Here is a 24,816-nt window from a genome sequence, read left to right as displayed (position 1 = left end):
TTGACCAATGAGTTTAACTTGAAACCCTGTGTGCATAGCATGTATGTGTGGATATATATGTGCATTTGCATACATATGTGCCTATCTATGCACAAATATATAGAAGTTCTTGGGAGTTTATACAGTATCTTTATATTGTCTATCAAGACTAGTTTTACTTTTGTATATTTGAGTTTTTTAAGTCCATGAATACAAGACACTCTCAGAAGTATCTGCATATGAACTTGAGCCAAGTCCTAAGGGAGATTTGTGTGGCATTTGCACACCCTGTTGACATTTAGAACAAAAGTCAAGCCCTGAAAACATAACAAAATTATGGGTTAGCTCTCTTTTTGGTGCCTGCATAAATTAGCAAGACTGTCATCCTTGTCGTTTAACACTATGGCTGCACCAGTGTAAAAATCTACGTTAAGAGCGCTGACCCACGGGTCACTGAACCTTGAAAACAAGGAAGAGATTTTGCAATGGGCTGCAGTGACTTTCCTTTAGAAATCTTAGCAGAGCTGCTGCAGCTACCATGCATTATGGGCCTTTCAACAAGGAATTGGCGGTAATGGAGAGAAAGAAAATTTGCCAAACTGTTCTTCTGTGTAGGAGCACATATTTGCCCTTATTTTTACTAGTGGCCCAAAACCCTTCTTGGAGTTCTAGATCTCTGCTAAAGGAAGAATGCAGTTGTCTAGCAATCTTAGCTCTGATAATATTTAATAAGTATGCTTCTGATTTTAGTGGTCAAAGGGAGCTTGCACAAAGCCACCTGCCTTGTTAACAGTATTTCCTTCTTTCTGGAATTCTCTGTCTAAATTCAATCTGAATGATCTGGCAAGCTTTGAAAGCATTCTAGCTTAAATAGGGGAGCCCAAGATTTTCAGCATCCTTGGTTTTAAAAATGTGCTTCTGAAAGGGCTTGGCTCCAGCCCCTTCAGTTGCCTAAATTATATTTATAGCCACACTTGGCATCTACCTGACACAGATCTCAAGGCAGTTTTAGAAATCACTGGTCTCCTCAGTTTACAAAGAAGTTAAGAAGACTTGAGTGTTCAGTAGCAGTTGTCCAGTTTCTTGATCTGAAAATTTATGCTCTGAACCACTCTGTCACTCCAATGTTAGAAACTATATAGTCTGGAACAAAACTAAACAAAGCTATCTTAATTCAGTCTGAATACTACTGTGGTAGGCCTAAAGAAAAAAAAAAAAAAGAAGTAGAAATATAAATGCAAGCTACTGATCCTATGGTTAGAGCATCAGTAAGGACATTTTAATGCTATATATAGAGAAAGTGTATATATAGTATTAAGGAGATGAGTGTATTTTATCTTTGGTCAATGCATAAAGCCGTCTGAGTGTAATAATAACTCTCAGCTGGGTCTACCTCTGCATAGACTGCTTACAAATCACTGCAAACATTTGTACAGAGAAAAGTACAAGACACTGATGAATAGAAAATAGCTGGAGAGAGAGCCCTGTCCTTCTCAGGGACACACTGAAGAGAACCTTACACCTATTACTATGTAAAACCAAAATCCACAAGAATGGTGAAGTAATATTTAGCTCCATAATATTTATTGTAGCTTGAGGTCTAACAGAGCTTTATAAAGCTGGTGGTGAAATGCTTCAATTCTTCCTAAAGTACTCTTACAGTGGGAAAACATTTTGTATTAAATATTTTAACAAAATTAGCCTTTTTTCTAGTGCCGGATGACATAAACCTGTGAAAGGTTCAGAAAACATTTATTATTTAACTTTTCTGGATGAGGAAAACTGAGGTTCAGCAGTGCATTGTCTAAAGACTCAAACTTCACTGTGTCATTCTCTGTACAGAGCCCTGTGAGAGCTGTGGAAAGAGGCCATGGAGGCTGGAGCACCACTCAGACTGTGCATTAATAGTTACAGAACAGAATAGTTTTCACTTGCCAGTAATCCACACATACTATCTAATTTTGTGTTGTACCTTTACAAAAACACATTTGGGTTTGTTGTTGTCGTTTGGTTTGATTTATTTATTATTTTCTTTTATTTTCAATTTAGGGAAAAAATAGCATCTTAAAAAAATTAAGGTCAGTGTTTCCTCCCTCATCAGCCTCATGTCCCTGTTCTTTTCCCAGCAGGCTGATAGGCTGGCTGTAGCCCTGACAAACCACTCTGTCCTCAGCCAAATGTAACAATCCCTGGAAAGCTCTTGGTCCAGATCTTGGTTTGTCTCAGGTCTCTCCCTCCATTACTGTCCTTGCTCAGGCTCAGCCTACTACAGGTGGTTCCTCTAATGAGAGGGAAGATTATTTTCCTTTCCATTCCCTTTGCACAGGAAATCACCCTCAAAGCATATTCCCTCTCTGATTTTGTTTACATGTCTGATTTTCTGTTCTGGTCAAAAGAGAGTTGCAGTGACAGGAAATGCTTTAAAAAGTAAGATGGCAATCATTTTAAAAGTCAGTTAGCAAGATTTGTATTTAAACATCATATCCAGTACCATATCCTACCTGCAGAGACATTTATTGCCAGATTACTTCATATGGATGGAGATAATCAGGAATATTAGACAGAGATCAAATGCTATTGGAATTAAAGCATCCCTGGCATTACCAGTATGCTCATTCATTTAGTTATCTTTCCTTGAAGTAAGGAAATAGCATTTCCTTAGCAGAAGGAAGAAAGACAGCAGAAAATCCGTTGTTTCCTATTCATTTAAAGAGCAGTCCTTCTACTATATGTCTTAAAACATTCTGGTTACATCTTTCTCTTTCTTTTTATTTTTTCTCTTGATTTCCTTTATATTTTCCTTTTTTCCTATTCCTTCTCTTTTTTCTTTTTTGTTTCCCCTTTTCCTTTCCATCTTTTTCTCCTCTTTTTCTTTTTTTCTTCTTCTTTGTCTCTTTATTTCTTTATTTCTTTTTTTTTTCTTTTTGAATATGAATAAAGAAGTGCCTATGGAGTTTGCCATTGATTTAATACAGAAGTGGAAACCTAATTTTTAATGCTTCCAAAGAGATTAAAATCTCAAAGACATGAGTGGCCACTACAGACTAACCTCAGTTCTGTAATTTCTTTGGCTTCAGTGCAGTTGTACATGGGATAAATTTAGTAATTATTTTCCAGTGTGAGCTAATAACCCATATTTTTTGTTTTACACAACTGTCATTATGAAATTTCTCAAAATTCAAGTGTGAGGCATTTAACTGGAGGGACAGTACTTAGATCATTATGTTCTTCCCTAATGTTTCCACTTATATTTGGTAACTTTTGTATGATGGCTCCTGTCTGTGTCAGAGATCTTTAGGAAGAATTCTGCCTTGCTGTCTAGGAATATTTTGACAGACCATGGTTTTAGTCTCTCTCAGCTGTCTTTTTCCACAATCATAATCAGACTTGTCCTACTAGTTTAACCCTCTAGTCCCTGCAGAAATCCTAAAGTGCTGTCAACAGATTGAGGTGCTCAACAGCACCCATCCGATGCAAAGTTAAATGCCAATGTACATACATACATGTGAGATACAGAAAGCTTGATTTCTTTTTATTTGCACCTTCATTTGGCAGCTTATTTAACAAAAATAAGCTCCTGTTTGTAGCAAGCATCTCCATTGGCATAGAAGGGTGTCATCATTCAGTCTGTGGGGGAATTGCCATCCCTTTCCCTTAAAAATAAATAAAGAAGTAGTGAAATGTTGGAGTATCTCCGTATTTACTCATTCTCTATTTTTCTTACAAAAGAGGTATTTGTTGATTTGTTTTACTGAGGCTGGATTTACAACTAAGATTCAATATGAATCCCAGAACAAACTTTGTTTCAACAGTGGTGCGGGTGACTGTGACTGAGGAGGTAGCATGGTCTACCATGCCATTGGGATGGCAGGAAAGCTAGGGGTAACACACATCCTTTACAAAATCAGTTTATCTGAGGGAAATGGTAGGTAAACAAGAACATTTCTTGCACAAAACATAAACTTGACTTCTTTTTATCATGTTCTAATGGGCAATATATTTGTAATAAATATAGTGCTTTCCTCTTGAACTGTAAATTGTGTAACGTGTTTGTCTTCCTGCAGTGGAACTCTGATTCTTAAAAGATTTTATAGGATTTAGTGTACTGATGGCAAAGAGCTACTAGACTGTGATTCCTCTTATAAGAGCTCTCATGAGAGGATAATGACAAGGCTGATATCAGCAAAATGGCAGAGTATCAAAACCCCCAGGCTGCTGGCCAGCCCTGGGTCTCCAGGACTTTCATACTACCTGTACTCCTAGAGTCTGTGGCATTCAGTGGCCTTACAGGAGTGATGGCCATAGAATAAAGAATCACAGAATCACAGTTAGGGTTGGAAGGGACCATAAAGATCATATAGTTCCAATCCCTGTCATGGGCAGGGAACCTTCCACTAGACCAGGTTGCTCAAAGCTTCATCTGACCTGGCCTTGTTGGGGCTGGTCCAGCTGGTGCTGGTCCCACAAGCTACTGGGGAACATCATTAGGATATATCTAAGGGCAAATATAACATATTAAACATTAGGAAAGGTTCTACACATTCAAGAGAGGAAAAAAAATCCATTTCCACCTGAGCTACCTATTTCTACAGCCTGTAATTGACCTTGGGCATAGAATCACTGATGTTTACAATCTCTAAGTAAGGGATTAGATGGGGAGACCTATCAGTTACACAATATTATACTCGGTATTTTAATGCCTGAAGATGATGCAAGAGGTGAACAGGGAAGACAGCTTGCAGACAGACTCTTTTTCTCTCCACTAATTCATTCAGTCCCCCACATTCCCTTGACCTGTGATCTTGCACAAGCTCCAAAACAAACTTGATCAGTGCATGCTTATATGTACACCGTTACATTCAACAACCCCAAAGCACTCCCTAACTGGCGCTGCCGAGTGCTGGAGGTGGGGGAGGCTGTGCATGGCTGTGCAAAGCTGTGAGCAATCAGACAGTTCATTCCTCTTTCAAGAAGTGTTACATGTCCAGGCTGTGGTATTCTGGCTCCTTTCAAAACGTGTCAGCTTAAACAATCCCTGCAATACACATCCCTTTCCTCTCATCCTATTTTTCCTCTGTGCTGTAAGAGCTGCTGTGTTTCACCCCCCAGTCAGCACTAAGATTTTTGTATAAATGAAAGTTACTGAAAGGATTTGTGGCCATTTCATTATCACTGCTGTGCCAGATTATAGGAGTTGGAGCATTTTTAATACCTATGGAAATATTGAGGGATGGAGGGAAGCAGGTAACAGTGTGAGCTGCCTCCAGCAGAGGGAAGTGGTACACACAGGCTTCCTAGTGTGCTCTATCCTGCTGCTGTGCAGAGCAGACAGCAGAAATGTCAGGTCTGGTGTTCACAGAGCTGAAATTTCACCCCCCAGCTCCATCATTCTCCTTGCCGACACAAATGCCTGGTTTAATTCCTTTTGTTTCTTTGTTACATTGATCTTACTGTTGATGTCTCCCAGACCAAGCAAGGAGGTGTCTCCCATCCAACTCTCAGGAACACCCCCCTTGCAATGAGACTTCATGTAAGACGTTGGATTTTAAATCCTGGAGTGAGTGCTGGGAAATAGAGGTGCAGCTAGAGCTCCAAGATCAGTTTTGGTTTTAAGTGTAAGGTTTTAGTATTATATTTCAGAGGCTGTTTTAAACCAGGGCTACCTTTTCTCTGAAAGTCACCAGCAGATATGTCAGAGGAACTTGTCTTGGGCTTGGTCCTAGTGGTGCCTACAACTGAATCCCCACACAGATGCACACTCAGATCCCTGCACGCCAACACACAGCTGGAGGCTGCCCAGACAGAGTTTCCACTCTTTTTTGTTTGCACACTCATATCTTTCTGTCACAGGGTCCCTTTTTGGACAAACACACACACCCCTACACGAGCTGAACAAAAATGCACTCACATCTCATATGGAAGAAATCCTTTGACCAGTTCTCCTTGACAGTTAAACACTTCTAAAATACATGTGACTCTTCCCTCATCTTCTCTGTCTTTGGAAAGAGCAGAAGCCTGCTGGAAATTAATTCATGAGGAAGATAATGTCCTTTACCTACACTTCCTTGAACTGCCTTAATACTGTTTGCAAAGCAACCAAATGACTTTGTCTCATCCTCACCTCATCTAGAGCTGCAGGGAGGGAAGTTTTGCCTCCAGCTTTCAACCTTTTGATGCCGGGATTTTCCACGCTGAGATACAGTAGGTGGGTAACAAGAAGATCCTATTAAAGTGAAATGAAGTAGCAACATAGCAAATAAGAAACCTACCCATCCTTCTCTGCATTCCTTCCTGCTCACTATGAGAAAGAAAGAAGGAAAAAAAAAAGGTGGCAAAAGAGGAAGAGCAACACAGAGCAATAGCAGCAGTGACAATGTCTTGATTTTATATGTAGAAAATTAGTCACTGCTGCTAAAGACACAGCTCCTTTAATGAACAGGCTGCTGCAATATCATTGCAACAACTAGCAACCCACATGTTAGATTACTACAGGTTGAGCCAGTGCACACTCCCCTGTGCCACACTCTGAAAAAAATAAATCAAATGTCTCTACCTGAGGCTCCTTCATTTCCCATGCAGAGATCTCCTTTAATGCAGGCTTTTCATGGTACCTTTCTTCACCAAGAAGGGGCTGACAGTGGCTTATTTACCTACTTACCTGTCTTTGAGCTATGTGGCTTTTCTCTGAACAAATTAAACTGGCTGTTTCGAGTGATGCTTTCAGCCTCTTGAGTCTGGATCTAATTCTCAGAAGAGTTTTTGCTTAAAACCTGTTTTTCAAGTTTTCAACCAGGTATTGACTGTCTGTGAGATGCAGCTCTCTGAAAGGACCCTGGTGCCTATGGGTAAGGAAAAGTACCCTATCTGGCTACCTTGCCTGCTTTTAGGTTTTCTATAAGACTGCGATAGACTAAAAGTGGAATGAGGGCTTGCTAAAACAAGCCCTTGTCTTTTTTCAGTTAATTGCTTTGCTTGTTTGCTGCTTCTGACTCTGGGACCAGATTTTCAGCTGCTGAGAGTTTCTTTAAATCCACTGCTAGAAGATAGGTTTATTTTTTAATGCTGTAATAGCATTTTTAATATTCCTGAGTGGATACACTCATTAGCTTAGCTTTGTGTGACTGATTCTGTCTTACAGGAAATGGTGGTAAATACTTGAAAACCTCTCATAGTTAGGAAGTTTGATTTTAGTCTCCAAAGTAGAGGAAAATCTTGATTTTAATTTTTGGCAAAGGGTGTTTTTGTCATGTATTTTCTATGATCTCACAAGAAACAAAATTTCAGGGGCCAAATGCTCATTTGTATGAGCTGACTTATCTCTGAGGCAAGGAATTTTATGGTTCATCAGAAGAGCTGTCTGTTGTCATGGACATGGGGTGATTTTTTTCCCCTTGGGTGCCTAGGAGAAGAAATAAAAAAAAAACCAAAAACAGTGAGACATAGAAAAACATGAAAAACATGCCCCAGTATCATGCAGAAAAGATGCCTTTTCTTTTTAATGCACTGTAGAAAGTTCTAAAGTTGATGTCCCAGGCACATTAAAACATAACGTATTAAATCTGGCACACAGCTACAATAAACTGTTGTTTCTCTGTTGTTTGGTTTTTTTCCTATGCACTACCACTGTATTCAAGCATACTGTGTTTTTACACATGCATATTCTTGTGGAGTGGGGAGAGAGGAAAGCATAAGGATGGCAGAGAGCAAAGAAACAGAGCTCCAGCAGTTTCACTGCTGGAGCTGTCATCAGGATCAGGGTGCAATACATGCCATCAGAGTTCTCAGCGATGCTCAGGGCAGAGGTAAAGAGAAATATTCAGTCTCAGGCCCTTCTTTGAAAGTATTGCCTCACTATTTACTACTGTGAGTAGCTAGAACTCACCGTACACCATGCTGGGCTCTTCAGAGCAATTCACTTCAAAATGGTCTCTGTCTAGAGATCTGCATGCCTCAATCCAAATAAATTCAGGATAATTCTGTTGCAGGTCTGATGCACCTGAAATCAGAATTTGGACCTAAATAGAATTGTTGTTATTAAATTATTATTATCATCACTGCTATTATCTCTATGTAAACAAAATACCACATACCATGACGAAACTGCTGCTTTTATCTCTCTTTGTAATGCTCCAAATCCTGTAATCTAATTGTTACACATCCTTGCTCAAAAGAAAGGCTCAAATATTAGCTTAAGGTTGTAACAGTAATTAGCACTGCAGAAGCTTAAGCTATCTGTGTAGATCACAGGGTTTGCTTACCACATACTTTATCAGTAGGTTAGCTTGGGAACCTTATCATCTGACACCGGGAATCCTGAATTCAGCTGATTTTTTAGGAGTCTGTCTGTTCTGAATGTTTGTTCTTTATCTCTTGTGCTGTGGTTGAACATGCATCAAACACAAAAAGGAATGTAGGGGGTGAGTGAGCAGGGGAGTGGGAAAGACCAAGTGTTCTGGCAGTGAAATGGTACTAAATAATGCCAAAATGTACTTGAAAGTGGAGCGGCAGTGGGATCTGTTTAACTGATGGTAGAACCAAGCCAGAAGTAGGGTTTCATTCTCCACTGACAGGGCAAGGGTAGTAATTCACACTGGAACACAACATCTGTCAGCTGAACAGAGGTGAGCAGAGCAACTCTGCTGCCATGTTCACCAGGGAAATTCCAGCACCAGAGATTTGGAGACCGAATGCTCTGGCTTTGACACTGTGGCAAACTTACTGCATGCCTTTACAGAGAGCATTTTAAATTGGACTTTTGAAATGTAATTCAGTTTGTCTTCTGGTGTCTCTGTTTATTAGCTGTGGAGAGGGAATAATAAGGCTCATTCCATAAGCTGTTTTCTGCTCTTCTCCTCTTTTTTTGCTCTTTCCTTAATTGTAACCATCTGAAACAAGGTATAGCACTAAAAGGACCTTTACTTTTAACAGAGTGGTTGTTTTATACTCTGAAGATAAAAGGGAAGGAAAGTCCTCACTTGAGAAATTAAGTCGAACCTTGTCCCTCAAGACAGGATGAACAACCAAGTCACTCCATTAACATCTTAAATCACATCTCCCTCCCCACAAAATCACACCCTCCAACTTTTCTTTTCTTCTCCCTTTCAATAACACCATTTTCTCTTTGACCACAACCCTTGGCATGTCGTCTTTTCCATTTTTGTCTATCCCTGTGCACACCTACTCCCTCTACAAAGGTCTCTTCTCTTCTGCTGTCTGGCCAGGTGCGTTGTTTGAAGATCCAAGAAGTCACTCACAGGTAGCTGAGCTGGCTGGTTTGCATGTACTGACCAGCCAGCTGGCAGCCTGAGCCAAGCAATTAGCTAACGAGCTTACACCACGGCCTTTCACTCGCATGAGCTGTGCTTTGTCGTTGTCTCACGCTCCACTGATTTTCATAATATATGTAGGATATTTATATCTTTTAAGCTTTTACCTCTCTAGGGAATGGGGTGAAATTAGCCACCAGGTTCAGAATACATTGCTGGGCATAGGATTGACAGATGGAGAGCCAGATGGACAGACAGCACTCCTATAAAAGCCTTATTTCCTTAGGAAAAGAGGCCGTTGGGTCTAAGCACTACTAGTATGGGGTTATAGGATGGGTGGGGGGGATTATAACCCTCATTAACAGATGTCATGTGTCAGACACTCCTGCAGAGAGATGCAGAGCGAGAGTAAGGGAAATACCTTGTTTTTCTTTGCAGGTGTGAGTTTAAATCCTGTTCTGTCTCAGGTCAATTCACAGCAGACTGGCACAGCTACACATTCAAAAGGGAAAGGGAAAGGAAGGCATATTTGTCACTAGCTCCGTTAGTCCTTTGTGTATTGTCATTTAAAGGCATTCATGTGGCTTTTCTTGATCTGACCCGATAGGTTCATGAAAGGTTTTCTGATGTTTTCTTTACCCAGCCCAATAGGATAAATTAAGTAGCATATTAAATTTGTAGTCCCTCACCTTGAAAATGACTTGAACCCATCCTCTGACCCAGTTGCACTCTGAAAATGGCTGGATCAGGCATGATCAGGTCTAACAGGCTGCATAGTCTATATCTGGGGATTTCAACTAAGAAAAAAGACCAGTTTTAAATGTACTGCTCAGTGAATCCTAAAACCCACTACTTAACATCACTTTCTAAAGCTGTAGTTACTAAATGTGAAAATGCTACAGCAAAAATTCATAGAATCACAGAATGGCTTGGATTGGAAGGGGCCTTAAAGATCATCTAGTTCCAACCCCAATTCCATGGGCAGGGTATTCCACCTCTGCAACCCTTCTGTGGGGTTTAGTAGTAGTGGTGTGCACTAGCAGTTCAGGTTTTGGACTGGTCCCTGTTAGACTCATGATTGAGTAACAGTCTACAGGATCAACCACTTGTTTTATTTAGCCATTTTATTAGATGGTATTTTTTGTAGCATCCTTCCTTTGTAGCATCCTCTGCCCCACAATGAGCTACCATGTGAGGTGTGGAACGTATAGGAAGTGAAAGGTGAAATGCCTTAATTGGGAGGATTATCACGCTCAGAGTTGATATGTGAACAAATCTGGCTCCAGAGGTTATGGAATTCCCGCCAGGAAAGTGGGTGGGAACCCTTGGTTGAACCCAATTTCCTGCTTGAAGAACTGTTGCTCAGCAGGCATGCTTTAAGCTGTCCTCACTGCTGTGCTCATCTGAAGTCTGGATGTTGGGTTGTGGATGCTCACTGCGACACAGGCAGTCCTGAAATAGAGAGAGTAAAAAGTTTCAGAAATTAATGTCAATTATGACATTTCAGAAAGAAATTGTGTTGCTCATGATTTTATTTAAATTTGTAGAATAGCTACGAAAACATCTCACACTTTTGATGCTGTGCATCAAGTTATCATAGCCAAGGGTATCTAGTACCATAAAATAAGCACAGATGCTGCTGGAGCTTTTCAGAACAACTTTCACTCCACACTTTTCAATAATACAATGCACCTTCAGTACTGCAAGCTTTGTAATCAATCCTTTTACTTTTCTTTCACTACCAAAGTTCCTCTTAAAAGAACACCAGATCCAATCTCCAAAAATATTTGTTGACTTCTGAAGCGTGTTCTGATGCCTCTGAGTTTGAAATTACTGTAGAAAATTTACTTATGTAGGATGGCAATCCAAATAATCTTATTTTATCTTAAAGTATATTAAGGTCGTATCAACATTTCATTGGAGCTCTGTCCAAGGAAAAAGAACTTGCTTGCTTATGAAATTCTGTTATAAATGCATTTAACATCTGGTCCTGCAAATGTACATGATTTTTTCTTTGTGACCCTTTGCAATGAATAAAGGCAAGAGATGTGAGTAGAGATGTGCAGGATTAGATCCCTTACTTTGTGTAATTTTTTTTCCTATGGCATTTCAATGATAAAAGACCAATTTCTGCCCTTGCTTAACCTCCAGCAACCCCACTGATTTCCTTGTTCGTTCCAGATTGTAATGAATGACTTTACACACTGGAGCCCTTTTATTCTTTCCCTTCCAGATTGAGTATCTCAGCCCAGACAATGGGCTCCTGCCTCCAGGAGTGTGCGACTGAAATAAATCCACTGACTTGAGCAGCCCTGCTCCATCGCAACCGAGAGCCGAAGCTGGTCTCCAACACACAAACTTCCATGGAGCACAAGCCAGGGAACAGCATACAGGTAAGCAGCATTTTTAACTCCTTAGCATGGCTTGTGTTTGTACCTGCCCTGGCTCATGGTTTATACACATAGAGTAGGTATTAAATATCACTGTCTTTGCACTACGTGTATCTATTTGAGATAATTATGGCTCTTGTAGTGCTGGTGGGACTTGCAGTCTTTAATGCACTTATACTCACAACATCTGATAAAGTGAGGAAGTATTTTTATCTGTATATTATACAGAGGAAACTGAAGCCTAGACAGTTTTTTTGCTGCGCCAGGGAACTGAATCTGGATTTTCCAAGCTGAAAGCTAGCACTCAGTCTGTTGGTCTGTCTAGAAATAAGCAGTACAAATAGGCACAGAGAATAGCGCTTCTTGTAAATTGGGGATACTGAACTACGTTGTGATACAGCAGACATGATAAATTGCTGCTGTTAAACAAAGTGTTAGGGAATTGTCACGTAGCTACGGAGAGGCCACGCTGTTATTAAGGGTGCAAAAGGCATACATTTTAGCTTATTCTTCCATATCCATATTGACTCTGAAGTGCAAACAATAATAAAAACTAGATTTTGCCAGTAAACTAACACAATTTATCTGGAGGACAGAGCAGAAAGTGAGAGCAGAGTTCAATTCCTTCCTGCTTGTGAGTGGTGACGTGTCAGCTGATAGAGGCAGCCCAGGCAGGGGACAGGGAATGTTGATGCTTCTTACTGTTCTGGTGAGGATTCAGTGAGACAGGCTTGGGGTTGAGTCCTAAAAAATTAATAAGGATTGGAAATGTGTATCAGAACCAGTCATTGTACTCAGATCTGCTGTGTCAATACCACAAGATCACCTTTTTTCTCTGTTATCATACAATGATGTGGGTACTTTGCCATCTCAGAAGTCAATGGTTGGTTCAACACATGAAAAGGAGATTCCAGAAGTGAAGGTACTGGGGAAGTGGGGGCTTTATTCTGCTGGCTCAGATGTTATTCTTTAAAGGGGAAAAAAGATGTCTCCAGATCTGTTCTTTTAGTAAGAGCAGGACTCTCTGGGATTGAAATAACTGGCTTTTCGTTTCCCAAGAGCATCTAGCATGTGAATGGGACTATTATTATGAATTTTGCCATTGCACAAGCATAAATCTGGAGTGAGTCACAAAGTTAGTCTAGATAAGTGGCCTTATTGGAGAATTAAGAAATATCACACATATGTCTAAACCAGAAGATTTCATCAGGAAAAAAGTCTTCCTCATAATGAGGTTATGGCTTGAATATGGTTGCAGATTGGCCTTCAAAGTTTTATTTGATATTGTTTGATATGCTCCAGTATTTCATTGTAATTTAATGGTGATTCCTATTCACACAGCTATTCTAAATAGGTTCTTATATGTACCTATTACTTTGGTAGCCAGGTTTCTATATCAAATCCTGAACATTCCATTATTATTAAAAATATAAAAGCCATCTATTCCATCCATTTTGTACAGTGAGGTGAACAAAATTGGATATGAAGTCACAGTGTGGTAATAGGGCAATTATTTTTTGGAGGTTCTAATATACTTATGGTCAATTGTATTGAAGATGTATTTTATTACAGTTGTTCGTGCCTGTTTTATCATGTGCTGTGAATTGGGAAATATTCTATCCTATCCCTGGATTAAAAAACCCCATGCTTTAAATTTTTAGAGAGGAAAATATGTCTTTGAAAAGGTGTAATTTGATCCTCTGAGAAATTTATATCATTTTTGACATGATCTGCACCTTCTTGATGAAGACCTTTCCTCTTCATAAGGCATCAGTGGAATTTCTGGAGATAAGAGAGACCTCATTCTACTTCGTTAGACTGAATGAGCCAGCATTGCATTTGAAGTTCCCTGCATATGCTACATAGAGTATGTTTACACAACCACAGAGCATTTCAATGACAAGTGTCTTCCATGGAAGTGGCCTCCTGAAAAGTTTTCCTTAGACATATTTACAGATTTAAAATATAAACAGTGCACAGGGAAAAAGAACGTAATAGGCTTAGGGACAGGAGAATAGAGACCTATATGCTTACAGGACCTTCCACCTAATTGCCTATAAATAATTGTCTTGTGCATATTACCCACATCAGAGCACAGTCTATAAGCCTGGATGTCAGCTGCAGAGCTCAGCTGCTGTTTGTAAATGGTATTAACTGTGCTCTTGATTTTTCTGTGCTTAACTGTATATAGTTTTGTTTTATTGGCACTGTACTATAAGCATATTCTGCACTATGCAAATAGAAGAGCTGAGAAGCATATGGGCCGAATCCTGCAACATTCACTCAGGCAAATGGCCAATTCACTTGATGAGAACTTTTCCTGAGTAAGCAGTAGGAGCAGACTTTCAGCTCCATCATAGGCCTCGGCTGGTTCTCAGGTGTGACAACAGACACTGGTGCTTTGCAAGGGAGGAAAGGAAGGGTATAACACCCAGTACTGTGGGTAGGTGCTCAGTTCTGTCCTTCTCAGGAACTAAGATCCACTGAGATGCTACAAAAGGCACAGTCAGTATAGAATGACCCTCTCCAGCCTTTAGCAACCTGTTAAAAATTAGCTAATAAAAGGAAAGACCCTTACAAAAGGAAAGAGCCTTCAGGACAAGAGGAAAGGGCCTCAAGTTGTGCCACGGAAGGTTTAGACTAGATATTAGCAAAAATTTCTTCACTGAAAAGTGATCAGATATGGGAACAGGCTGCCCAGGGAAGTGGTGGAATTACCATCCTTGAAAGTGTTCAAAGGACTTGTAGATGTGGCACCTGGGGACATGGTTTACTGGTGGACTTGACAGTGCTGGGTTGACAGTTGGTCTTTTCCAACCTTAATGATTCTATGATTCAATATGTGATAACATTTCCCTATCCCCAATCTGGACATAACCTCATGGTACCAGTAGTGGAGACATCTCTCTAGTCAATGCAGACAGATTTAAGCTGCAAGCATTCATGGAGTGAGGAGAAAGAGGAGGGAAATCCTGCTTTTGATGAAGAGCACCAGTGATTTCTGCTTCACCACTTTGTTCAAGAGCTTTGTCAGGGAGACATAATTCAGAGTGGGAACTTCAGGATTTAGCTCTGCATCCAGCTGTGGTTCAGCCCTGCTATCTATCATACAGGATTGGGGTTTCACCCCTTACCTGTGTAGGTGGCTAAAAGCTCTGTCTCATTTCCTGATCTCAGTATATTACATGGCCCATGCTGTGGTGGCAATATGTTGTGGACTTCAGGTCCAAGTCCTACAAAAGGTCACACAGGTGTTTTTCTTAATTGACTCCAATTTTAGCTACACTGCCCCTCACAGCTTGATATGTATCAGAGAAGCTGGATTTCTTCGATCCAGCTACCATGGGAACAAGTGCAGCATTGATGCTGTAGCACACATTTCAGCATGATGCCCACACGGACCCCGGCTACACACCACTTGGGGCTGCTAAAGTGTGTTGAACACTGGGCTGTGTGTTCCCAGTGCTAGTGTCATCCCTAATAGCTACACTAATATTAGCAGTGGTACCCATATCTCTCTTTCTCCTGCATCTATTTCTTTCAGCAGTGCCCGATTGGAAACTTAAGCTGCAGCCCTTACTCATGTTCCTCATTCTCATCCTCATGCACCTTTAAAACAAAATGGCTAATTCAAATAGAGGCTTAAAGGTCATACACTCCAGACCTGGTTTTGCAAACCCTTTTGTACATGGCTTTTCCTCTTGTATTAAAAAAAAAAAAGAAGAAAAAAAAAAGAAAAAAAAAAAAAGAAAGGAAAAAAAAAAGATATTCTCATCAGGAAATGTTGGCAAAAAGGGTTTAATTACAGAAATCATTTTGCACCCTATGGAGAAAGCATGAAGAATGGCATATTTCCACATTTGAATTGCACATTCATCAAGAAAAGAGTGATTTCCCCTTAAGAATGTTCTGGAGGAGTAGAAAAGAGCATTGAACCCTGGGGTGTGTATTTTATAGTCTCTGAAAGGCAAATGGTTTCACTTCCATTGATTAAAATATATGAGTTTTTCCCTCTGGATTATTCTCCTGGATGTAGAAAAACACCTAAAATCTTTAGTAGTGGCTGTCAAGCAGTGCAGCCCCTTAGGAGATGCCTCCACTAGGCAAAGGGCTCACCAAACCAACTGCTGCTGAACTTGGCCAGCAAGAAGCCTTTGACCACCAGATGTTGCTACTTTTTTTATTTGATCAATGGGGACTTTACAAAAGGTGTTTTCATTGTTTTGTTGGAGTGAATGTCAACACGGGAACACAAGCTGGCATTAGGAGCACGAAGTGCTAATTGGAGTGGCAGCTCCCGGACTTGCTGTCCTTGCTCTCTGGCACACAAGGTCTAACAGGCTCGTGCATTAGTCTTGTCATTCACCTTCTTGTCCCACAGATGTGGTTTCTTTACAAACTCTTTGCAAACACTGTGTGGAGGAGAACTTGACTTAATAGTCACTGGTCACAAGGAGCAAAGTGCAAAGTTGCTGGGATGCAGGACACAGGCACAACATGGCAGGCTGCTGAACACCAATGCTTTGAATGTACATCTTCATAAAATAAGCTCCAAATTGGTATGCAGCACACTTCTGTGACCACAGTAATTCACTGTGAATTGAAGCAGGAGCAGGATTTTCCTAAGCAAAGTCGCTTTTTCCCATTACGTTAGTATTGTTCTTTTTTTTTTTCCATGAGCATTATTGTCTAGTTCAGTTAACAGAGAAAGGCCAATTACACAAACAGTGCTGACCTGTTAAACTTGAATTTACCAGCCAGAATGCAAACAAACAGCATTAAACTCCCCACTTGGGTTTACTGATTTTCTCTTAGTAATGTCACTTGAGTTTAAAAAGAAATAAATAAATGGCTGGAGAGAATGAGCAGATCAAATGAGTGTTTCAAAACTGCAGAAAAGCAACACAAACTGTAAGAGCACTACTAACAAGAAAAAGAAAAAGTTATGTGTAATTGGAAGAGAAGATGTTCCATTTCCCTTCCAAAATCAAATGCAAACTGCTCATGTGACTGATTTAGTATTGAACAAGAGAGGAAAAATTGCTTCTTGGCATTTAAATGGAAATGTTTCTTGTTCCGAAATTTTGGAAGCTTGCATACTGTATGATTTTTGAAAGGCTTATACAATTACTATTGAATTTGGCTGAGGACTATACCTAACAATATATATATTTCTCAGTTAAACTTTTTCCTTCCAGAGACCTAAATTACCTTTGTCTAGAGTCTAGATTCCTGATGTGGAATATATTCCAGAGGTAATAAGGCCAATGCAAATATATTTCATTTTTAATATGTATGACTGAAAAAAACAGTGAACAGCAGCAGCTATTTTGCAAAGCAGACCTTTATGTCGAGGACTCTGCTGTTTTAAGACGATGTTCTGATTTGCTGTGTGCCTTTTTACTCTGATTTCTGGGTTTGGAAAAAACCACATATCTTACCTCTTGCTTTCCACAAAGGCTAGAAATTTTAGGACAGGAGAAAAAGGCAGAACATAGCAGACTTGTACCTGGCTAATTTAAAGGTATGCCATGAAGAGGATGATTCCCATGTAGCTCAAAGCACTACATGAAGTACTGCAGTCCATTATGTTCAGAACTCTTCTTATAATGCCATTTTAGGGCTCAGTCCAGTGTCCCTCCAAGATTAGTGATGTCAACACAAGCCGTGTAGAGACTGTTGCTGAAAAGTTTTGTAAGAGTAAACTTTGAGGAGGGACTTGAAAGAGAAAAATGTGATTATTTGGTGAATGAGAAAATGATAGGCTGAGTGTAAATGGCAATGGGTGATATATCCTGACAGGAATAATTTATAGAGGACTTGCCCAAGGTCAGGCAGTGAAGCAGTAGCAGGACCTGACACTTAGCAACACCACAACCCTTTCTTTCTTCACACCATGTTGAATAGTAGCATTAAATAGCCCTAATTTCTTGTCACTACTGTTAAAATAATTAAAGAACAGATAAAACCAAAACTACCTCCTCTCCCCCAAAATATTTAAAAGGCAGACACTGGTAGCATTGATCTTCCTCCTCAAGAAGAACTAACCTTAAATCTTGCAGGCCTTCTTTCTTAGAATCTGATTTTAATTATCAAACAGCAAAATTATGTAAAAAAACATATTAAAATAGTAATAGTAATTGATACTGATAGTGATGTCATCTCCTGACACCACTGTGGATGATGCCCCCTGACCCCAAAAGCAAGACATTATGCAAGCTGCCTGACTAGAGGCATAGGAGGAACAGAGGTTTCCTGTTCCTCGTGATGTGTTCTGAAACTAGAGCCCACCTGACCCCAAGAAGAGAGGAAGGTTCACCAGGCCAGGACAGGAAGGCACCACCCGAGGCAGATATCCATTCTCTTCTTGCCTCCATCCTGATCCCCATTCCAATCTCATGCTAAAGCCAATGCCATTCCAACTCATCCCCATACCTATTCCATGCCCAAGGCCAACCCATGCCTACGGTACCCAAGCACATCCTCTCCTGTCTCTATTACCTTCTAACTCTAATGGCCACACTTGATCCATCTCATCACCATGCCCATGTGCCTGTCCATGCCCACGTCATGCCCATCCCCTTCTCATAGCCCTGTCCAGCCCCTCTCCATGCCATGCGTGCCTATGTGCATGCCCAAATGCCCTTCATGCCCATGCCATACCTGTGCCCTTCTCCCAATGCCCATGCCATGACTATGTCTGTGTCCTCCCCTGATCCATGCCTATGCCAGGACTGCATCATGCCCACGCCTGTGCCTATTCCCATCTCATGCCAATGTCTGTGTTCTCCCCATGCCCATGCCATGCCCGTGTCTGTGTACATCCCCGGCCCATGCCTGTTCTATGAACATGTCCTGACCATGCCCATGTCTATGTTTTCCTCAGCCCCACGTCCACGCCGTGCCCGTGTCTGTGTCCTCCCCTGCCGCGCCTGTGCCATGTCCATGCCCATGCCACCCCATGCCCGTTCCCACCCCATGCCCCTCTCCGCGCATCCGTAGGCCGTGTCCGAGCTGTTCCCACGCCGCTGTGGTGGGCAGCCGCCAGCCGCATGTGCGCCTGTCATTCCAGCCGGGAGCGCCGGCTCCTGCCTCCCATTCATGTAACCTGTGTGTGTCTCTCTTTCTCTCTGTGTGTAACAGCGAGAGGGAGAGAGCGAGCGAGGCACGGAGAGAGGGAGGAGGAGGGGGGAAGCTTTAAATAAAGCCTTTGGATTGCAGCTGCTTATTTTGGGCAGTCCCACCAGGACGATTCCTGTCAGGAAAGAAGCTGGACCAGACGCTGTTCTTTTTTTTTTTTTTTTTTTTTTTTTTAAATTTATTTTGATTTTGATTTTTGGGGGTGGCAGCGGTGTATCTCTGAGCTGCCTGCGGAGATGAGCTCCGGTGCCTGCCTGTAGTTTCCACTTTGGGATCGCTGGACACAGAAGTGGCATTTCGGTGGGGGGCAGCTGCAGACATGGTAAGCTTCGCTTTTTCCGCTGAAAAGTGTATTTATGCCATAGACTCTCTTCAATTTTCCCTTCCCCCTTCCCTCTTCCCACCAAACAGCCAGGCACACAGGCTGGGGCTGGGGAGAAGCTCCCTGAATCCCTGGTTTTCCAGCATCCATCCTTCCCTCCTGTCCAGCTCCCTGCCCTCCCCTCGCACAGTTTGCAGCAATTCGGAGGGAGGCAAAGATGCTGCAGGAAGCTCCGGGCTGGGGCGGGGGGGGGGGGGGGGGATCAGGCACCCCCAGACTGCCAAAACCTTGCTTCAGGGTATGTTTGGAGTGGATTCTCCCGTCCAACCTTCCCCCTCCCCGACCCTTCCCTCTGCACCCCGAGCGGTGCGGCTGTGCTGGGGGAAGGCAGCAGTGCAGATTGGGAGGCACCGGAGCAAGGATGAAGCTTTAGGATCAATCGGTGTTATTTATGTAATAGTAAAAGCAGGGAGGAGAGGAGAGGAGAGAGAAAAAAAATAGTATAAGAAAGAAGTGCCTTGGTATTTCTCAGCTCACAAGGCTCCTTTGGCTCTGTCTGAACCCCCATGCTCATGTCCTGCTGCAGGGTGGTGCGTGGTGGCAGTGTGTGTGTGTGTGTGCGTGTATGTTTACATTTGGATCTGTGCTAGAATCGGGCGTGAGGATGGGGTCTCCCATTTTCCAGGGAAAGGTGGGTTTGCCTCCACCAAAAAGCAGAAAAAAGAAATGCGCTTGACTGCAAGTTGAGTGACAAGTCTGTTTCTTAGGCATTAAATGTTAAAGCCCTGCTTCCAGCCATGCCCTGCCAGGATTAAAAGCTCGCCCAAATAGTGTGGTGTTGGAGAAAAGATGCTGGAGTGCCTGGAAGAAATGCAGTGGTTCAGACTCCTGCTAGTATTCTCAGCAATTTGCATTCTCAAATACAAATTTGGGTTGTTGAACCTAAAACCAGGCTGCTACCAAAGGGCATTTATTTCCTGGGAGTTGTTTTGATTGGAAATACAGTGTAAAATATATGTGATGTTTTACTTCAAAAGAAGTGGTAGTTAAGGAATGACAAATCTTTAAAAAATAATAATTAGCCCCCCCAAACTCTAAAAGTATTCACAAGGCAGTATTTATTTACTTTCTTATCATGACCATGCTTAGAAATTCACAGTGGTTACAACCATGTAAGCACATTATTTGAAAACAAAAAAAAAAAAAAACAAACCCCAAAAAACCCAACCAAAAAAACCATATTTATGCCATTGCCTTGTTTTATGGGATACACAGTCCGAAATACATTTTTCATACAGCCAAAACAGAGATGACTAAATGTTCATTGAATAGACAGGCAAGATCTTTCTGCATCTTGAATGCATTTGCTCATGGTTTTTCCTGGAAAGTGCAATTTTTTTAAATGATTTTAAAATAATAAAAAAATACAGCAAAACACCAAACTTGTGAAGCAAACTAAAATTTAGTCTCTCTGCCTCAAGCCTATCTTCCTCCTTAACTTTTTGCAGTGAAGCCTCACCTTGAATTTGCAGCTGCAACTTTTTCTTTTTTTTTTCTTTTTCCCTGAAAAAAGTCTCAGGTGAAGGGAGGGCCATAAAATGAGAAAATGAGAGCAAATCTTTGAAGCTGGAAGTTGTCTGTCTGCTTTTTATAGGTAAACTTCTGCTGTAGCCTGGCAAGTTGTTAGTGTGCTGCTCCCTGCTCTGGGGGGCCGGAATTGGGCAGGGGAGCTTGGCAGCTCCCAGCCTATCCCAATCCCATTTCTTTCTGCTTCGTTGACCCTAATAAAATTGCCTACTAGTAGGGTAGCCCCTCCCCTCCTATGGAAAGTGCTCTGCTCCCAACATGTGCACCATATGTGCCTGCAACACCCAAGGCTTAACATATATACACCTATACTGTGCCAGCAGTCCGCATATGCCACCCGCACTCCGGCTCTGGCAGGAGCTGGGGATTGGCCATCGGGAACCCCAGCCTCTCCCCTGATAGCTGGGGGAGGCTGGGGCTGAGCCAGTGATTTGTATTTAATTTATTTCATTGGCCTCTTCAGAGCCAGGCGCCTCCCACCTAGTGCCTGTGCCTGTAGCACTTTTATAGGCTTGAGTGGAAAAAACAAGGAGTATGTGTACATATATGTGTATTTATATTTAGTACGGTGTGGGGGGAGCATAAACGGAGGAAGACGCATCTCTTGCGCTGTTTTGCAGCGAGGCAAGATTTCACAGCGGCTTGCTCGGCTCTGCCTGTGTCACAAGGCTGTAGGAATTTGCTCGTTTGTGGCCATTGCGAGCTGCCCTTCCTTGTGAAATTCCCAGACTCTGCCACGCTGCTGGATCAGTCCTTGCTGGAGTGGGCTAGTTTGTGGCCAGGAGAATTCTTTGCTGCCATGATTCCTTGAGAATGCAATCCCCAAGTCAGTGCATGGCCGAAGAAAATTAGGGTCTGTGCTAGTTTGCAGCAGGTCTGGGGACTGGGAGGGGGCCCTGAGGTCACGGTGTGTGGCCGGGCATCTCCCAGGCACCTGAAAATGTAACCTGTTTTGTTCTTGCCTTGAGAGCAGGACCACTGCTCTGCACCCACCATCCTGAGAAGGGGGTCTGCACACACAGCTGGGGCGGGGGAGAAGGGGAGGCGCCTTTGCAGATAACCTGTTTCACTTTTTTCTCCTTTTTCCCCCTCAAAAAAAAAAAAAAAAATCACTGAGATTGGGAATTACTGCCACTGCACTGAGATGCACTATATCTTTTCGGGGACTCTGTGTCTCACCCTCCTTTTTCGAATGTGTACACATCTTCACAAGGGGAGATTTGCAATTCATCTGTTATTTATGTGCGTGATCTGGAGAAGAAATGTCACGTTTCGGGGAAGAAAGAAGGTCATTAACATGGAAAAGGTTCTCAGGTTGTTCTTTGGCAAGAAAAGGGGTAAAAGGCAAAAGGAGATGCAGAAGTTAACTTCGTAGTTTCCTTTTCTTATTACCAAAGGGTCCTGGTTTAGAAAGGCTTTTCTGAGGAGAATTTGCCTTCTGTAATTTTAAAGGACAGGGAAAAATTATGGAGAGATGAGGGTAAAGCTGCTCATCTGGTTTTGGTTGGGGTGGGGAGATAGTTCCCCCTCCCCCTGATTTATTTTACTACATGGATGGAAAAAGAGAGACATCTCTCTAATTTCAGTGGGACTGGGGAAGGAGTGAGATTTGGGCTGAGAAGACTCTGCAACTTTAAGTTCATGTAGCTTAATTATTTTCCTTGACTCATTTAAAATAGATGCTTTCCTTTTGTTTTGGTGAGCAGATAGTATGCTGGCAAGGGAAAATGTTCTTTTTGTTTTACAAAGTGAATTTTTTATTTTATTTTATTTTATTGGTTTCCTGGAGTGCATAACAACTAAGTATTATTTCATTCTGTCTACAACATGCACACTATTCCAATTAAGAGCCTACTCTGATTATTTTTAACCTGGTAGTTTGCCATTTCTCTGCTCAGGAGAATAAAACATTGAGTTCTTGCACTTTAAAATAACTGAGATGCTTAAGCAGAACTACCTTTTCCCTGGGAAAGTCATTTCCAGTTCTGTTGAGTTCCCGCTTCAATGGTTCATTTTCTGACAGAATCACATCTTTGCAAGAAGCAGAACTATGATCTTATGTAACTTGATATTTCCAGATCAAAAGTTACAAATATTGCAGTAATACCACAAAGAGAGAGACTTGACAGGAGGAATGTTGCATGGCATATTTATTATTAGGATTTCAAATCAAGGCGGTTTTAAAAATTTGTGGAGGGGAAAAGAATTAGAAAAGATGAATAAACAACACCTTGCTAGTTTGATATCTTTAACATCCCTTTTCCCTTTCATCTTAGCTCTGAGATTTTATTTCTTCTTTTTTTTAAGCAAACTCTTCTGTGTTTAAGAAATGCGTGATTTCAAGAGGTGAAGTAGCTTGAAACTCGCTCTCTCTCAGATTTGATTCAGAGAAATGAAACTTTGTAAATCAATGTCAATTCGGATTTAAAGACTGGCTGTTACCTGCCCTGTTACAAGGTCTATCAGTATAGCTCATTGTAACTAAAAGCTAAAATACTCTGTTTCTGCTTTGAACTGACAGACTGGCGTTGCTGGGTACTTTGACAGAGTAACTCGCACCACTTGCCAGTGAATTGGGTATTCACGGATCCTTGACCGATACGTTTCAGATGAAAAAAGTCTAATAATGTAAGATTTTTTAAAAGCATATGTGTGTATTTCCTCTTTGCTCTAGATTAAAAGGAAGAAGAATCACGGAGAAATTTATATCTTAACTCTGTCAGCATAACATAAGGAGTGGTGCTGTAGTGTGGCTATAGGACTGATAGTAGTCAGGAATAAATGTACTATTTTCATTCTTCTGTGCTGTTTCACCCTTGCTTCACTTCAGATAAATAATTTTGTTAGAATTTTTTTTTTTTTTTTTTTTTTTTTTTTTTGGCCAGTTGTTCCACCTTGCTCTCCCTGGATCATCTGTAGAGGCAGAGTTGAATCGTGAAAAGGAGGGTACGTTTCCTTGTCTGTGTGCAATGACAAACCTTCCTTACAGAAAGTTCAAATTTTGGAAAGTTTGGACCTTACTCACAAAAATCCTTTGTCTTTTTACCAAATTTCTGGGAATTAAGCTGTTTGTGCTGTAGGGGGATTCAAACTTCATCACATGTTGTCCTGCTGGGTATCAGCAGAGGTGATCTTTTGAATGTGAAGACATCCATGAGAGCAGGCACAGATTTCTCTGTTCTTCCAATGTGTTGGCAGCCAGAAGGAGGAAAGTGAATTATGAAATGGAATAGGGCTGACAGATAAGTTTCCTTTCCCAAGTAGGAGTTGCTTTCTAGGATATGACACAATCCTTGTTCTTTTTTTAAGTGGGGGGAAGAAGGAATGAGAAGAGAGGAGTTGCTGATGGTCGATTTAGGCAGAGGAGCTCGCTGAACTGCATTTATCAGTTCGTTTAAATGGGGATGGCTCAGTGAGATTTCACAGATAGCTCCACATGTTTTAGTGAGTAGCACTTGCTACGGTCTAGGATAACCACTGCAGTCCAGAATGCTGCTGCACTGCTGTAATCACTGCTAAGGCAGCGGTGGCAGATGTGCTACTCCGGCAGCAACAGCAAACATAAAGCAGGAGATGTCTCGCTGCCCATTGATTTAGGTTTTAGGTGACTATTCAGTGCAGTTTTCTCTTTAAACACTGAGCAGAAGCTGTATCACTTCCCTGCACATGTTTGCACACACTGAGTATTCAAAGTATTCTGGAGATTGAGTTATACAGACAAAAATTAAAAAACAGAAGATCAAGTCCTGTTTTACTGTTTTAGTCCAACCCTGCATCATGTATGCAACAAGGGTTCACAGGCTTTGTTGTCTCCTCCTCAAACCCCAATAAGTGTACTGAAAATCTTAAAATTGCTTTACAAAATCCAGTCTGGGCCTGTTCCTTCTGGGGAGTATTGGGTCTATTCATAAAAGCAATCTTGGTCTTCTATATCAGGAGTTGGACCCACTGAACCTTATGGATCCCTTCCAACTCAGGATATTCTATGATATTCTACGATATCATGCTGTATGGAGGATAAGAGAAGCCAGGATTCATTTCCTGGGCAGGAGCATCTTCAAATACTGTCTGTTCACATAGGAGCAGAGTCCTGGAGGCAAGAAATTCATAAACCATCTCTTCCACTGGGTCA

General features: G+C 41.5%; 1 protein-coding gene across 5 annotated transcripts in view; it reads left to right on the top strand.

Annotated features, from left to right (window-relative positions):
• TENM4 (teneurin transmembrane protein 4) overlaps nt 1-24,816 on the top strand; it is a 1,563,960-nt gene that overhangs the window by 947,155 nt on the left and 591,989 nt on the right. For 3 of the 5 annotated variants that reach the window (XM_032099031.1, XM_032099030.1, XM_032099029.1), the window contains exon 1: nt 18,713-19,097. The gene's annotated coding sequence lies outside the window, so the exon portion shown is untranslated. Of the gene's footprint in view, nt 1-11,478; nt 11,639-18,712; nt 19,098-24,816 lie in introns of those variants that run through there. The other 2 variants (XM_032099028.1, XM_032099033.1) reach the window with 2 other exon arrangements.

Source organism: Corvus moneduloides, chromosome 2, assembly GCF_009650955.1.
Source record: "Corvus moneduloides isolate bCorMon1 chromosome 2, bCorMon1.pri, whole genome shotgun sequence".
Classification (NCBI taxonomy): Eukaryota; Metazoa; Chordata; class Aves; order Passeriformes; family Corvidae; genus Corvus; species Corvus moneduloides.
Note: the sequence above shows the minus strand (reverse complement) of the source record. Positions and strands in the feature narration are given on the sequence as shown.